The sequence below is a fragment of the Tamandua tetradactyla genome, chromosome 2 (assembly GCF_023851605.1).
Source record: "Tamandua tetradactyla isolate mTamTet1 chromosome 2, mTamTet1.pri, whole genome shotgun sequence".
Lineage (NCBI taxonomy): Eukaryota > Metazoa > Chordata > Mammalia > Pilosa > Myrmecophagidae > Tamandua > Tamandua tetradactyla.
This window is the reverse complement of record NC_135328.1, coordinates 34,121,369-34,138,075: the sequence shown is the minus strand read 5'-3', so window position 1 is coordinate 34,138,075 and position 16,707 is coordinate 34,121,369. Positions and strand designations below refer to the sequence as shown.

At 45.4% G+C, this 16,707-nt stretch overlaps 1 protein-coding gene across 1 annotated transcript in view; it reads right to left on the bottom strand.

The window, feature by feature from the left end:
- The window catches only part of LOC143655930 (ral guanine nucleotide dissociation stimulator-like), a 30,167-nt gene extending 15,574 nt beyond the window's left edge, over positions 1–14,593 (bottom strand). Inside the window, exons 1-2 of the mRNA XM_077127480.1 lie at positions 14,417–14,593; positions 14,048–14,198 (exon numbers count right to left, since the gene is read on the bottom strand). The gene's annotated coding sequence lies outside the window, so the exon portion shown is untranslated. The remainder of the gene's footprint in view (positions 1–14,047; positions 14,199–14,416) is intronic.
- Between the last annotated feature and the right edge of the window lie 2,114 nt (positions 14,594–16,707).

The following is a 16,707-nucleotide window of genomic DNA, read 5'->3' as shown; positions in this document are numbered from 1 at the left end:
AAGATGGATGAGGAGCGGATAGGGCTGAATGCTGATTTCCTCAAATGAGTGCAGATGAGACAATGTGCCATCAAGCTTTCCTCGGCCCCAGCTCCTCTATCCTGAGCTCTCATCTCCACCTGAGGGTCTTGCCAGCCAGTGGCCTCACAGGACTGAGGTTAACCCCCATGCACATGACTGTGCACTCAAGGAGGGGGAGACCAAATCCTCAGCATGCTCCCGAGGATGGGCTTTGCTTCTTTTCACTTACAAGATGTGAGTAGAGTCAGGATGTTTCCACATCACCCAGTCTGCCCAGAGGAACAGTAGTCAATTCCCCAGGCTGCTGTTGAGACCAGGGTTGTATAGCTATTGAACCTGCAGCCCCCTGCAGCGTGGTGTTTTTCAAAGACAGGCAATCTGTATCACCACTGCCTGTCATAGCAGACCCTCTAATGTGAGGTGGACAAAGCCCTGCTTAGTGACCTAGCACAAGAACTCATCTGAAATCCTGCTGAGATGCCCTTCCACAGGCAGTGGTCAGAGTAAGGGCCTCTGACTCCACTTGGGGTGCAGGTAGGACTCAGACCCAGGGAAACCCCAGGTCTTGCCCCTTTCAATGCTGATTCCTGGCCCCAGGGGAAAGAGTTGGCCACTTGTGGCCCAAGGCCTCACAGTTCTCTGGAGCCCTCTAGTTACAGGAAGGGATCTGGAGATCCATGTTCAAATTTGCCTGTAGATTAATATGCAACAAGAGTGGGGACTCAAGTGGAATTTCTAGCATGTTGGGGACTGTGGAGATGGTCCTAAAGTTCCTGGCCTCAAACCCAGGGGCCCTTGAGGACATGTGCTATGGCCCTGGTAGCTTTCACTTCTGGTCTTCCCTCCTACTGACTGACCATTAATGGGGCTTCACATTCTCGGATGCTTTTGTTCATCTCCATCATACTTAGCCTTTTACAGTTTACAACGCCTTCACCCGTGCTGGGTCTGAGGCCAACAGGCCAGGTCTCCTCCCCACCTAAGGCGTTGAGAAGAGAATCCTTGGAATAGTTTGGCTCTGCTGGGGTTTCCTGGCAGCAGGTATCTTAGTCCAGGTGCTTGGAAGCCCCTACTCTCCCATCACCTCCTTAGATAGAGGACATACTTCACCAGTGTGGAAAATCCTATCAGCTTCAGACAAGTAGGGAAGGGGCTCTTGTTTCCCCAAGGGTATTCATGGACAGGACTTTGGAGGCTTGATAGTGATGAAGGGGAGGTCAGGAGGTCTCTTCCTGTCAACGATCCTTTGGGTGATTGATTGTTCTGCTAGGATAACCATGTGACAGCCCCTGGTTAAGTTGCCCATGCTGCTCACCTGCCAGTAGGAGACTCCAACCACAAAGAAGTTCTGTCCCCCCAAATGAGTGCTACAAAGGTTTGAAAGACATATGAGTTCATGAGGGGACTGATGACAAGTTATAGCAGAGGTTTCCCAAGGTCACCATTTCCACAGGATTCCAAAACACAAAGTACACATCAAGGCAGAAGCTGTTTCTCAGCCTCCAACTGCTCAAGGCAAAGGCAAAATTAAGCTTCTCAGAAAGACAAAATAACTAGTCAGGTGAAAGGAGTTAATTCCCTGAAAGCTGCACCTTCCCCAACAGAAAGGTGGTGCCCACATCAAGTGGAATCCCTCCCCCAAGGAACTATAGGCTAGAGGTTTAGAATAAGCTGAACTGAATGTCAAAGAACAGATAGAGAACAAAGCCATCCAGCAAGAAAATCCTTATTAAAAGAGGAAAAAACACAATCTCCACAATACACTAATTAAGGAAATCAACAGCCTAGATGCCAGCCAAAAATAACAAGTCATACTAAGAAAACTGAAGATATGGCCCAGTCAAAGGAACATACCAACAACTGAAATATGATACATGAGTGGAAACAACCACCTCAGGACATTCAAACAGACATGAAAAATCTCATCAAAAATCAAATCAATAAGTTGAGGGAGGATATAAAGAAGGCATTAGTCAAAATAAAGAAGAAATCAAGAGTTTGGGAAAACAAATCATGGAACTTATGGGAATGAAAAGCACAATAGAAGAGATGGAGAAAAAGAAAGGAAACTGACAGTAATAGATTTGAAGAGGTAGAAGAAAGGATTAGTGAACTAGACGACTGGCTATCTGAAATAGGACATACCAAAGAAAACATAGGAATACAATGGAGAAATATGAGCTGTGTCTCAGGGAATGGAATGACAACATGAAGCCCATGAACATACATGTTGTGGGCATCTGAGAAGGAGAAGAGAAGGGAAAAGGAGGAGAAAGCTTAGTGGAGGAAATTATCACAGAAAATTACCCATTTCTAATGACTTGGGCAGGCCTGGCACCCCAGGCTCCACTTGACCCTCTGTCCTGCTCAGGTTGAGGATGGGAGATCTCCAAGAACTCTTTCAGCTCAGCCCAAGCCCTAGAAAAGTCATGGTAATAAGAGGGCCTCTGCCTCAGCCCAGGATCTCCATCCAGCCTTGGCAAGATGACGGAAACCTTGACAGTGCCCTCTAGACACCGCCCTGGTAGCAATGCCCACTCAGACCCAGCAGCCCCTACACAGCTATCAACACCCTGGGTCTGCATCAGAGGCCACTCCAGGCTGGCTTGAGGACCCAGCTACCAGGTCTGCCTACCCTATGAGGCTTTGGAACCAGAGCAATCTGATGCATCTCTAAGCCTCAGTTCTCTCTGCTGCACAGTGGGCATGCCATGAGCATGAAATGAGATGATGCATGGAAGTTAAGCCCTTATTGGCACAGGGCCAGCAGCAGCAATGTGATGGTACCCCTGAGATATAGGCAAGGGAGACACCATCAGAATGGTCAAAATCCCAACGGATTCACTTGTACAGAACATAATGCAGCCAAAGGTAGGCCAGTGGGTCATGGACCGGTCCTACAATTATTGGGTCCATTTTAGAGATATGGAAACTGAGGTCCAGAGAGGTTAGGGAAATTGTCCAAAGTCACACAGCTGTTGAACAACGGAGTTGGGATTTGAACCTAGGCAGTCTGACTCCTAAGCCTGCTCCCTTAGCTGTGACTGGACACCAAATAAACAAAGTGGACCTGAGCAAGCTGCAGTGCCCCAAGGGCTCATCAGAGCCTTGTACTACACAAAAGGGGATGGTATTACTGGTGCTGAGGACTGGTTCCACCTCAGACATGTGGGGAGGCCTCAGGCCCTGGTCCCCAGTCACTGGCTTCAGTCTTCCTTCCTCTGGAGGGCTACAGTGGATGAACTCTGGGAATCTAAGGTTTAGAATTAAGTGCACAATGGTTAGGAAAAAAGATAGGAGATTTGAAAGTGCTGGAACAGACCTGTGACTGGAACAATCATAGATGGGCTAAGCTAGAAAGACCCTAGGAGCTCCTGGCCTTCACACCCAAGGCCCCACTGCCCCACCAGTTTGCCCCTCGCTCCACCACCAAGCAGCTCTGCTCACCCCAGGGCCCCCAGTGCTTTCCCCTCTGGTTCTCAGAGAGACAGCGGCTGAGCTGGACATGTGGCCCCCGCTGGTGCCCCATCTCCTTCCATCCGTCTGGCTGCATCTGCTTGTATCACACGCATGCCCACCCAGCCAGTTGGGCTGGGAACGGGGGCCATCCTCTGCAGGCCTGTGCTCTGAGATGCAGCAGCCTAGCCTGAGGCCCAAAGAATGAGCTCCACTCCCTGCCGGGGCCCCAGCCACGTGGTTTCTCCACTTCCCCAGGTCGGGCCCTTCTGGGGAACTGAACGCCTCGTACTTTGAACAAGGACCAGGAGGAAGCAGAACATGGCCCAGGGATGAGACTCCACTACTCTCTTGGCTAAAGCCATTCAGAGCAGAGCTGCAGACAAGGCTGGTCCACGTCACTGCGTCCATGGCAGGATCCCAGGACCAGAAGAGGCCTCTGAAGACCATCGGACCCAGCCCTCTGCCTCCAGGTAGTCCCTGCCCCAGAGGAGGTGATACTGGGGCAGGGGAAGCATGGAGCACCTGGAACACATAACTCGATAAACTCTGACTCAGTTCCCTGGCCTGCAAAATGATTATCTCTGCCTAATCCTCCTTAAAGAGCTAGGCTGAGGAAGACATTAGATGTTTACAATATTTACCTGGTAAGTTTTAATGTGCCATTGCTACACTAATTAGGGGCCAACGTGGGAATCTGTAATGATCTCCAGGAAGAGCCGACAGAAGACATTGGACTATCCTTATGATGCTTAAATTCTCCTGAGTCAGGAAGTTTCTACACAAGTCTAACCCGCCTCTTCCGTACTGCACTTGAAACAACTTAATTCTTGAGGTTCCTCAGCCCCCTTTTATCACACTACTGAGTATTTTTTCACCCTGCCCATTTGAAATCCACTAGGAAATCCACTCAAGTCATCACAGGAAGCAAGGAGAAAATGGATAGGGAGAGGCCCCACAAGGATCCGAGAGTCACCCAAAGCCCGGGGACAGCTCTGGTTCAAGGCTGGGCAGCTGGGAACCACACTGTCAGCTAGGAGCTCACCACAGCTAAGAACCACCACAGCTAAGGCCTCAGTTTCCTCACTTGGTTTTGCTCCCTGCTCCTAAAGCCTACATGCAGCATATTAGAAATACTGTTCAATTATGGCTGGGCTGTGTGGCCTTGGGCCAGTCCCAATCCTACCTGAGCTGGACACCAAGGGGGTTGCCTTTTAGTTCAAAGCTTTCAATTTGCCTGCTTGCCTCGCTGCACAGGACTAGCCTTGCAGCCTGACTGGGGCCACAGGACAGGCTGCAAGTGGTGACTAGCCCTGCCAGGGATTGCAGAGGGCTTGGGAGTGGATTTTCTGAGCACAAGATGGGAAGATTCACTGCAGCATCTTCCCAGCCCCTGGGACAGCTCCATGGCTGGGAGGCAAAGCACAGTCTTCAGCTGCAATTGACACTGAGCTGTGCCCCAAACACACCAGCACAGCTGAGGAGAAACCCCTCCAGGAGCTCCAGTCAAGTTTACAGCATCTTCTATCCAGACCCTTCATCAGGAAACCACAACACATCTCTCTTTCTAGCAGGAGATATGAGCAGGCAACTGTGAGGTGGAAGAATGGAAAGAGTTTTGAGGTTAAAGCCAAAATGCCCTATGTGAGAAGCATATTGGCAAATATATAGGTGAGACCATGAACTGGTCTTTCCTTCAGAAAGCTGAAGATGTGAACACAGAGAGAGGGATGTGGAAAGCACCCTGTACTAGTAAGCAAGGGTCCTGAACCTGACTCTGCCACCAATTTTCTGTATGACACTAGGTAAGAACCTGCCCTCTCTGGGCTAGGTTTGCTTATCTTTTCCGTCCGACATGTTATTACTAAGCCCCACAGGTTTGCTATTCCCTAACCTCTGACCTCCACTGCCTCCTCCACAGGTCCTGCCAGCAAAAAGATTCCCACACACCCACCTTCCAAGCTGGATACAAGGCTGCAGGCATGGGCCAGAGATTTTGCCTACTGGGGAGAGATCGACTACAGCAAAATTATCATTTTGCTGGCAGCAATGAGGCCGGCTGTGATCCAGAAGGAGAGAGTGCAGCTCATTCTCCTGATGTTTCCTCTTGTTAACAAGTGCCTAGAAATCTCCCGGCCCAAGGCTTTGACAAGGAGGGAAAAACATGGCAGGAGCACCCAACCCCACCAGGTGGAGCAAGGGGGAAGCAGTGCTGTCAACAGGGGAATGGCCCTAAAGACCTCTCAGGAAGCATGTCGGCTGAGGGGCACGGCAGCCTCAGAAGCATTCCTTGCTTGTCGGGTTGGAAAAGAAGCCAGGCCATGCCCAGGGTTCCACGGGTCTTGCCCTGTTTGGGCTCCATGGAGGAGGAACCCGACATGGCCAGGAAGGGCACACGTGACTTGAGTGACAGAGCAAAGCTCCAGGTAGCAAGGATGGCCCAGGTCTGAAGAGTGTCATTGATTCTGGGGTCTGCTGAGAACTGCCCCCTCAGCCAGGGCAGGGGTGGGTTTGGGAGAAACAGGCTGGGGAGGGGAGGGCCTTCGGGACACAGCTGAGTGCCGCCACTTCTCACAGGTGTCAAGAACCTAAGGGAAGACCCACCTTTCCTCACAGGAATGAGGGAACTGAGGCCCAGGGTGGAAAGGCACTTGCCTGAAGCCACCTAGCAAATGATCGGTGGGGGTGGTGTTAGAATTTGGGTCTCCTGATCCCCAGGTTAGGGCTCTTCTAGAACTCTGTGTTTCAGTCTGTATTCTTCCCAAAGTCAAAATCCCAACATCTGTCAAAACATTCTATGCTTTCGGGTCCTAAAGCTTTCAAGGAGAGGAGCAAATGTATCCTAACAGCCCCCGCTTACTGAGCATTTACAGCCTTCCAGGTCCTCCATGTATAATTTCATTTCATCCCCGGAGGAGCTCTATCAGGAAGTCACTGTCTGTGGCAGCGCCCTCTGGATGCCCCCACAGACCCCGCCTTGTGGTGCCTACACCCGTCACGTCGTGTTGGGGTCTATGTGATCAATGGAACACCAGCGGCGACAGCAACTTTACAGGGTAAGTCACAAAATGCATTGCAGCTTTGCCTCTCTCTCTCTCTCTGGGTGATGCCAGCCACCACATCTGAGGTGACTTGAGCAGCCCAGGGGCTCCTGCCAATGGCCACGTGAGGGAGCAACGTTTCAGGCAGCCCCCTGGCCCAGGGCGAACATTCAGATGGCTTCAGACCCAGCTGATAACTCAACTCCAAACTTCCCGAGAGACCCTGAACCAGAACCCAATAGCGAAGCCAAACCCAGATGTCTGACCCTAAGAAACCGCTTGATGATAAACTGCTTTAAGACACTAAGTTTTGTTATATGGCGACAATAAGAAATGCACTGCTATTAAGCCCATTTTACAGATGAGAAAAGCAAGGCACTAAGAGGAAAGTCGCTGTGCAGGGAGGGCAGAGCAGCATTTGAACCCTGGCCGTCAGGGCCCCGAGTTCACTGCAAGCAAATGCACGTCCTGATGCCACGTTGCACTGACTCATCTAATCTCCCTCAAACCTCTGAGGGGGTCACTGTTCTTAGCCCGATTTCACAGAGGAGGAAACCCGTTCAGGGAAGTTTCTCACTTTCTGTCATGGCTATGAGCAGGTGCAGTGGTTGTGAGCCTGGGTCCTGCTCCCCTCTGGGGCAGGCACTGAACATTCTGGCTGAGTGGTTAGCTGACTCTGATGCTCAGAAGCCACAGGACCTTGGCCACGCCATTCATGTCTCCGAGCCTCGGTGTCCTTGTCTGCAAAGGGTCAGGGTTGAGCTCTCTGTGAGGCTCTCAGGAGAGTCTGAGCAAATCTCCCATGGGTGGCTGTGGAGGTGAGCCCAGGAGATGAGACAGAACCCAGCCATCAAGTCACCCACATCACTGCTGAGAAAGTCCCCCAGACCGATATAAGAGGCAGAGACAAAGAGCAGGCTGGATGGGAGCACAGGGCCTGGGGTGCATGTGCAGAGTCCACCCTGGTTCAGGACCCCTGAGGAGGCCTGGCCCCAGCCACCCTGGCTCAGGACCCCCCTGAGCAAGACCTCTACTGCAGGGGCTGCATTTTCCAGTGTGGTTAGTGATTCATAACCATCAGATCATTCAGTTCTAAATAGCGGGCCCTCAAAGATCATTTCAGTTAACCACACCCCACTCTGCAACTTAAACTTTGGGAAACCAGGCCCAGAGAGATGAAGCCATTGGCCCAAGGTCACAGAGTACAGAGAGCCTCACCCAGCTGGGAACTGCAAAGAGGAACAATGACTCCTGCTATTTATTGAGCACTTACTAAGTGGCAAGCACATTGATGCTTTGAGCTGAAAACTATCATCCCCAGAGGGTTTCCAAGCATGTTCCTGCCCCAGGACCTTTGTGCCTGCTGTTCTTTCACCCTGGATGGCTCGTTCCCCAGCAGCCACAGGGCTCCTTTCTCACCTCATTCAGGCACCCCATGAAGAGTGAACTTGTCAATCAGGACATCCCATAACAACCCACAGCAACCTGCACCCTAAGCACTCACTGTCTCCCAACCAATTTTCCTTCTCTTAGCATCCAGCACCATCTGATAGTCATTTAATCATTCATTCTTCCATTTTCCATTCAATCATTGTCTGTCTGGCTATCTGCCCCATAGACTGTTCACCGCTGAGCACCAAGCACCATGCCTGTCTATAGTAAGCACTCAATAGTCACAAAATGAGTGAGCAGGCAAAAGTTTGAAGCTCCTTGCCCAAGGTCAAGGGGCCAGATTCAGGCACCAGCCCAGCCCTCAGACACCTGAGCCTTACCCTGAAGCTGAAGCATTGGCTCCTGATCCCTACCCACTTCTAGGTGCCCCTCCATTGGCTCCCTGAGGCCAGGAGCAGATTTTCATAGAGTAGTAATTTTCTATCTTCAGGGATTGCCAAAAAGTTTAGAGAAAATAAACAAAATGATAGGCACAAATTATGCTGTAGGTAAAAGAAATTAGATTCATAGATTGTGAAAATTAAATCTGAAAACACTAGAACTAGGTAAAATAGGAAAAACATTACTTGGTAGTATCTCCATTCAATAAGCAAGTTTCCTCTTATTTATTCAATGTCTTCCATAGGTCAAGCATTATTCTGTGATCTTGGCATTGACGGTCAACAAAAAAAATCAAATTTCTGCTATTATAGGTCTCAGGGGACCTAGAAGACAGAAATAGCAATAAATAAATGAGCAGATAAAAAAAGATAAGAATTCAACAATTTCCGATGAAAAGCTTTACAAAGGAAAAGAATCACAGGTTATTATAACAGAACATAATACAGGATGCAAGAACCAGAGGAGAATCATTTCATTTCTAATGAAGAGGAAGAACAAAACATCTCTTGTAGTAAGTGTGTGTCGGTGATAACTTGTTGGTGTGACTGGGGAAAGCAAGTGCATCAGAGAATGCAGCTTCGCTGTTTGAACCTCCTGAGACTATGCTCCTGAAGTGATTTGATTTTTTTCAATGCAAGGTATGTTGAATTAAGAAACAGTGTTTATTCTGACTCTGTCAGACTGTATCACTTGTTCCTTTTTCTCAGCTTCTACAGACACATTGACTTAATTCACTTACATAGCCCGGCTCATAATGCAACATTGGACTGAAATATAGAGTTCAGGCAAATATATTCAGGTGGTACATCTGTTTTTGTCTTCAAGGTACAATGGATTTCAGACACTATGTGTTAGTAAAAGGAACATTCAACAAGAAGACATAACAATCATAAATATTTATGTACCAAGCCAGAATGCTCCAAAATACATGAGGCAAACACTGGAAACACTGAAAAGAGAAATACACACATCTACCATAATAGTTGGAGACTTCAATTCCACATTCTCATCAATGGACAGAACATCTAGACAGAGGATCTATAAAGAAGCAGAGAATTTGAATAATACAATAAATGGGCTAGACTTAACAGACATTTGCGGAACATTACACCCCACAACAGCAGGATACACCTTTTCCTCAAGTGCTCATGGATCATTCACAAGGAGAGACCACATGCTGGGTCACAAAGCAAGTCTCCATGAATTTAAAAAGATGGAAAACATACAAAATACTCTCTCAGATCAGAAAGGAATGAAGCTGTAAATTGATAATAGTCAGAGTGCCAGAAAATTCACAAATATGTGGAGGCTCAACAACACACTCTTAAACAACCAGTGGGTCAAGGAAGAAATTACAAGAGAAATCAGTACATATCGTGAGGCAAATGAAAATGAAAACAAAACATATCAAAACTTATGGGATGCAGCAAAGGCAGTGCTAAGAAGGAAATTTATTGCCCTAAATGCCTATATCAAAAAAGAAGAAAGGGCAAAAATCAAGGAATTAACTGTCCACTTGGAAGAAGTAGAGAAAGAACAGCAAGCTAACCCCAAAGCAAGCAAAAGGAAAGAACTAATGAAGATTAGAGCAGAAATAAATGAAACTGAGAATATGAAAACAGTTGAGACAATCAGCAAAACCAGATGCTGGTTCTATGAGAAAATCAATAAGATTGATGGACCCTTCGTAAGATTGACAAAAAGAAGAAGGGAGAGGCTGCAAATAAAGAAGGTCAGAAATGGAAGAGGAGACATCACCACTGACCCCACAGAAATAAAGGACGTCATGACAGGATACTATGAACAACTTCATGCTAATAAACACGACAATGTAGAGGAAATTTCTTTGACTTTGACTCTTTGACTCTAGAAGAAATAGATGGCCTCAACAAACCAATCACAAGTAAAGAAATTAAATCAGTCATTAAGAAGCTCCCCAAAAAGAGAAGTCCATGACCAGATGGCTTCACAGGTGAATTCTACCAAACATTCCAGAAAGAATTAGTACCAATCCTGCTCAAACGCTTCAAAAAAATTGAAGAGGAGGGAAAGCTACCAACTCATTCTACGAAGCCAACATTTCCCTCACACCAAAGCCAGGCAAAAATATTACAAAAAAAGAAAACTACAGACCAATCTCTCTATGAATACAGATGCAAAAATCCTCAGCAAAATTCCAGCAAATTGAATCCACCAACACGTTCAAAGAACTATACATCATGACCAAGTAGGACTCATCCAGGTATGCAAGGATGCTTCAACATAAGAAAATCAATTCATGTAATACACCGTATCAACAAATCAAAGCAGAAAAACCACATGATCATCTCAATTGATGCAGAAAAGGCATTTGACAAAATTCAACATCATCTCCTGTTGAAAAAACTTCAAAGAATAGGAATAGAAGGGAACTTCCTCCAAATGATAAAGGGAATAGATGAAAAGCCCACAGCTAACATCATCCTCAGTGGGGAAAAACTGAAAACGTTCACCCTAAGATCAGGAACAAGACAAGGATGACCACTATCACCGCTGTTATTCAACACTGTGTTGGAAGTCCCAGCCAGAGCAATTAGAGCAGAAAATGAAATACAAGGCATCAAAATTGGAAAGGAAGAAGTAAAACTATCACTGTTTGCAGATGGTATGATACCATATGTTGAAAACCCTGAAAAATCCATAGCAAAACTACTAGAGCAAATACATGAATACAGCAAAGTGGCACGTTCCAAGATCAATACTCAAAAATCTGCAGTGTTTCTACACATTAGTAATGAACAATCTGAGGGGAAAATCAAGAAAATAATTCTATTTACAATTGCAACCAAAAGAAGAAAATATTTAGAAATAAATTGAACTTACAGGACAAAAGACCTATACAAAGAGAATTACAAGAAATGGTTAAAAGAAATCACAGAAGATCTCAATAGATGGAAGGGCATACTGTGTTCATGGATTAGTAGACTAAATTTAGTTAAGATGTCAATTCTACTGAAATTGATTTACAGATTCAATGCAATACCAATTAAAATCCCAACAACTTACTTTTCAGAATTAGAAAAACCAACAACCAAATTGATCTGGAAGGGCAGGGTGCCCCGAATAGCTAAAAGTATCCTGAGAAAAAAAATGAACTTGGAGGTCTCACACTACCTGACTTTAAGGCATATGATGAAGCTACAGTGGTCAAAACAGCATGGTACTGGCATAAAGAGAGATATACTGACCAACGGAATAGAATAGAGTGTTGAGATATAGACCCTTTCATCTACAGACAACTGATCTTTGATACAGTGGTCAAACCAACTCACCCGGGACAGAACAGTCTCTTCAACAAATGGTGCCTACTCTGAGATCTGTTCTGTAACTGCTTGTTGAAGTGTGTCTTAAAAATTCTTTCTTTCCTTTTTCCTTTGCTTTGTATATATGTCACATTTTAAAATAAAACACTTTTTTAGAAAAGAAATAAATAAATGGTGCCTAGAGAATTGGATATCCATATGCACAAGAAAGAGGACCCATATCTCACACCCTATACAAGAATTAACTCAAAATGCATCAAAGACCTAAACATTAGATCTAAGATGATAAAACTGTTAGAAGTAAATGTGAGGAAATATCTTATAAATCTTATACTAGGAGGCAGTTTCCTAGACTTACACCTAAAGCAAGAGCATTGAAGAAAGAAATGAATAAATGGGAACTCTTCAAAATTAAACACTTTTGCACATCAAAGAATTTTGTCAAGAAAGTAAAAAGACAGCCTGCACAATGGGAAACAATATTTGGAAACGACATATCAGATAAAGGTCTAGTATCCAGAATTTATAAAGAGATTGTTCAGCTCAACAACACAAAGACAGCCAACCCAACTACAAAATGGGCAAAAGACTTGAACAGACACTTCTCTGAGGAGGAAATACAAATGGCCAAAAGGCACATGAAGAGATGCTTGACTTCCCCAGCTATTAGGGAAATGCAAATCAAAATCAAAATGAGATAGCATCTCACACCCACCAGAATGGCCATTATCAATAAAACAGAAAATGACAAATGCTGGAGAGGATGTGGAGAAAGAGGCACACTTATCCACAGTTAGTGGGAATGTCCAATGGTACAACCGCTGTGGAAGGCAGTTTGGTGGTTCCTCAAAAAGCTAAATAGAGAATTGCCATATGACCCGGCAATACCAGTGCTAGGTATCTACTGAGAGGACATGAGAGCAAGAACACAAACAGACATTTGGACACCGATGTTTACAGCAGCATTATTTGCATTGCAAAGAGATGGAAAAAGCCAAAATGTCCATCAACAGATGAGTGGCTAAACAAACTGTGGTATATACATACGATGGAATATTATACAGCTGTAAAACATAATCATTGAGGACATTATGCTGAGTCAGATTAGCCAGAAACAAAAGGGCAAATACTGTATGGTCTCACTGAAATGAACTGACATTAGTGAATAAACTTGAAGAATTTCACTGGTAACAGAGACCATCAAGAGGTAGAAATAGGGTAAGATATTGGATATTTTGAGCTGAAGGGATACAGATTGTGCAACAGGACTGAATGTAAAAATTCAGAAATGGACAGCACAATACTACCTAAGTGTAATACAATTATGTTAAACACTGAATGAAGCTGAATGTGAGGCTGACAGAAGGAGGAGGGCTGGGGGCACAAATGAAATCAGAAAGAAAGATAGACGATAAAGGCTGAGATGTTATAATCTAGGAATGCCGAGAGTGTATAATGATAGTGACTACATGTACAAATTTAAAAGCTGTTTTTTCATGAGGAAGAACAAAGGAATGTTATTACTACAGGGTGCTGAAAATAGATGGTAATTTATATTTTAAAATTTTACCTTACATGTGAGACTAAAGCAAAATGTTTATTTGGTACAAGAAAAAAAAGTACAATGGGTTTTGGATATTTCATATGCAAAGAAAAATAAATTCAAACCAGGGTAATGTGGTACTTTGGGGTTAAAACTAAGGCCAATTCTACTGAATTATGTTTCTAAAGATAGATCTTCTTCACTCTGTAAATGCATCCTGTGAGCACTACAGATACTTTAAGATATCTATGAAACAAAAAGCAGAAACTAAAAGCAACCCACAATCTGATCATTGAATACATCTACTATGAACATTTATTTTCCTATTTTCAATATATTTTGATTAATAAATAAGATATATTTACATGTAGACATAGTATTTCCTATATATGACATTGAAAACATTAAAGATTTATAATTTGGATCAGTCTCTATATGGCATGAAATTTACCTGAATATTAAAACTGTGTGTATGTTCTTACACATTAAAATAGTTTGAGAAAGACATCTCTTTTGAATATACTTCCATAAAATTTCATCTTAAGAAAACTTACATATAAATTTCCTCCCTAGTCTGTATTTAGGTTTCTAATCCTTTTGTGTTAATCTAAAGCAATACTGAAATGAGCGGCAACATGGAATATTTAGGGATGTATCTGTGAGGACATTTTTCATTCGAAGAGGTAGTAAACCCATTTGATTCAGGCACTCAGCTGCTTTCCCTCAAGGGGCTACCGAAAGCATATATCACAGACTTCTGTACCTGGGAGCATCTTTTTTACTGTATTCAGAACATCTCCAATGATCATTGATTTTTCTTTACTTCAATTCAGTAAGTAAAATCATGTTACCTCATTTTGGCTTTCAGTTGTACTCGGATCATTCATGCATTCTTTGGGATTTACTGGTTAGGGCAAATTCTTCTTTACTGATAGGTTTCCTGCTGCCAAGTTCCTTTTTTTCATTGACATGTTCATTCTTTTCTGATGAAATTGTAAGAGACTGTTGAAATGAGGAATGTGTAACCTTTGCTTATTAAACCAATGGGGCCCACAAAAACACCCCAATTAGAAAACACTTTCTAAACCCAAAAAGCCCACAACAGGGACCCCACCGACTCCCAAAGTGCCGCCCCCGGCCGACCACAGCCACCCCCAGCCCCTGAGCCCTGGGGGACCAGCTTTGACCTCTAAACCGCCTCTGGCCCCCTGTGGCCTCACCACGGCGCTGCCCCCAGGCTCCTGCCATGGCGCGGGACCCCGGCCTCTCCCGCGCTGCCCGCCTCCTGCTCCCGTGCCTGGTCTCTGCTTCGTCAGGCCCCAGTGGGAGGCCCCCTGGGCAACCGCCAGGAGCGTGGCCTTAGGGGGCCCGCAGCGGCCATGCTGCGGCCATCTTGACAATGGCGCCCCCTGCAGGGGAGACGCGGGGGATTCTGGGGCCCCTGGGGAGGGGGCGGGCGGGAGGGGGAGCGGGCTGCGGTGGGGGCCTGAGAGGGTCCTGGGCTGGTGAGGTGGCAGCTAACAGATGCGGGCTCAGTCAGTCCCTGCAGGAAGGCCGGGCGCCTGCCGCCCTGTCCCTGGTCCTGCTGGTTGGACCATGAACACTGCTGACCCAGAATCTCTAACTCAGGCCTCCAGGTTCTCTGCACTCGGGAATTCTTATGCATAGACAGTCTTAGAGGGCTAGGACAAAAGAAATCAGAGAGAGAAAGGAGGAAATCAAGTCATATTTATACCATCCTCTTAAGTACATGACAAATCATTTCTTTGGCAGTATAAGAAAAATGAGAAACTTGAAGGAGCAGGTTCATGAATACACCACTCCTCAGAAAGAGCCTAGATTTGATGTTCTGTCCAAATCATAAAGCAATTGAAGCAAAAATAGTGTCTCAAGGTGCTATTTCATGTACACATTATTCATTAAACAGTTATTTATTGAGATTTTACTTTGTGCAGACTAAGAGCTGTGCTGTGGTGGGTCCTAGGGAGAGATTGGGGCACTGACTTGCCCTCGAGAAATTTACCTAGGGGTAGAAGAGGTGGTGAAGTTATCCCAAATAGATGGCTCCTCTTGACCCTTCGCACCTTTCACGTAGGTAAACACTCCCTAATGCTCAAAGCAAGTCATGGTTGTACTTTCTGAACCTATACTGTTGCCAAAAGTGAGCTCATCAGCCTGATGTGCACTGAAGCCATTTTAGTCACTATGTATTTTGAGAAGAGAAAGGGTTTATTGCTTCATTGACTAATAAGGAGACTGGAGGAAACCTTAGAACAGCTCCATGAACAAAATAGAGCCTGGGCTTTTCTACTGCCTGGAGAAGGCTGGCAAAAGGGGTGGTGACAGATTGGGGGAGAGGCTGTGGCCTAATCAGTCTGGGGGAAGGCAGGCCTAAGGGGGAGGGTTAAGCAGAGCATCAGTGCTGCCAAAAATGCTTGGTCTTAGATAGAAGCTTAGAATGCCCAGTGTGGCTAGAACCCACCAGGACCAGCCAAGGCAGGAACTGCAGAGTCATAGGAAACTCACTTTTCTTGCCATGAAGCAAGCTTTTTCTGAATCAACATGAGGATGTGAGAGTTCAAGCAAAAGAAATGAAAACTTTTCCAAACTGGTAACAGAGGGGTCACCTCAGTGCTAATGGGGGTTGGTAATTGGAGGTTTCACCTGCCCTTTCAGTTTGTGTCTGAATCCAATCCTAAAGGCTTCTTCAATGAGATCCTAAGAAACACTCTTCAGAGTGCTTCTCATCAGATTAAGTTTAGCCTAACAATCTTATTACTAGTTTTTTTGTTGTTCTTCTACCAACTTTTCTGTTCAGCAAAATACATTTGTCCCATTTTCCTTAAATAATCCCAGCAATGCTTTGCCCCAGTCTCCTGACATCCACTTTTTGGCACACCAGAATGTATTCCTTATAAATACTGTTGGAGACAGAAATCTAATATGGCATCATTATTTCCATCTTTGGTGATTGATCCTTGTATGGTCTCCTACCCTTTACTGCATGAGAAACTTATGACTGGATGGGATGTCACTGCCATGAGTAGGTGTCTACTTGGTTGACATGGAGTTCATCAATATGGAGACTGTCTGGGGTAGGCTTGACCTGATCAGGTGAGCCTGAAAAGGGAACTGGGCCCTTCGTGAAGTCACAGCTTGGAGATATGAGAGGTCATACAGAGAGGACCAAGTGGCAAGGCGCTGAGAGTGGCCTCTAGGGGCTGAAAGCAGAATATGGTCAACAAGTGGCAACACAAGGAAGACATCAGTTGTCTAACCACCAAGAAATGTGTCTACCAACAGCCTGAGAAGGTGTGGGAGTTTCCCTACTAAAGACCCGAGTTAGCTCTCAGCCAGCCAACACTTTGATCTGTTTCATGACACCCTGAGCAGAGTACGTGACCACTCTGTTCAGACTTCTGACCTACAGAAATCCCACGGTAATCAGTTTGTGTTGTTTGAAATGTGGGAGTAATTTCTTACACATTGATCAAAAACTAACTCCAACACT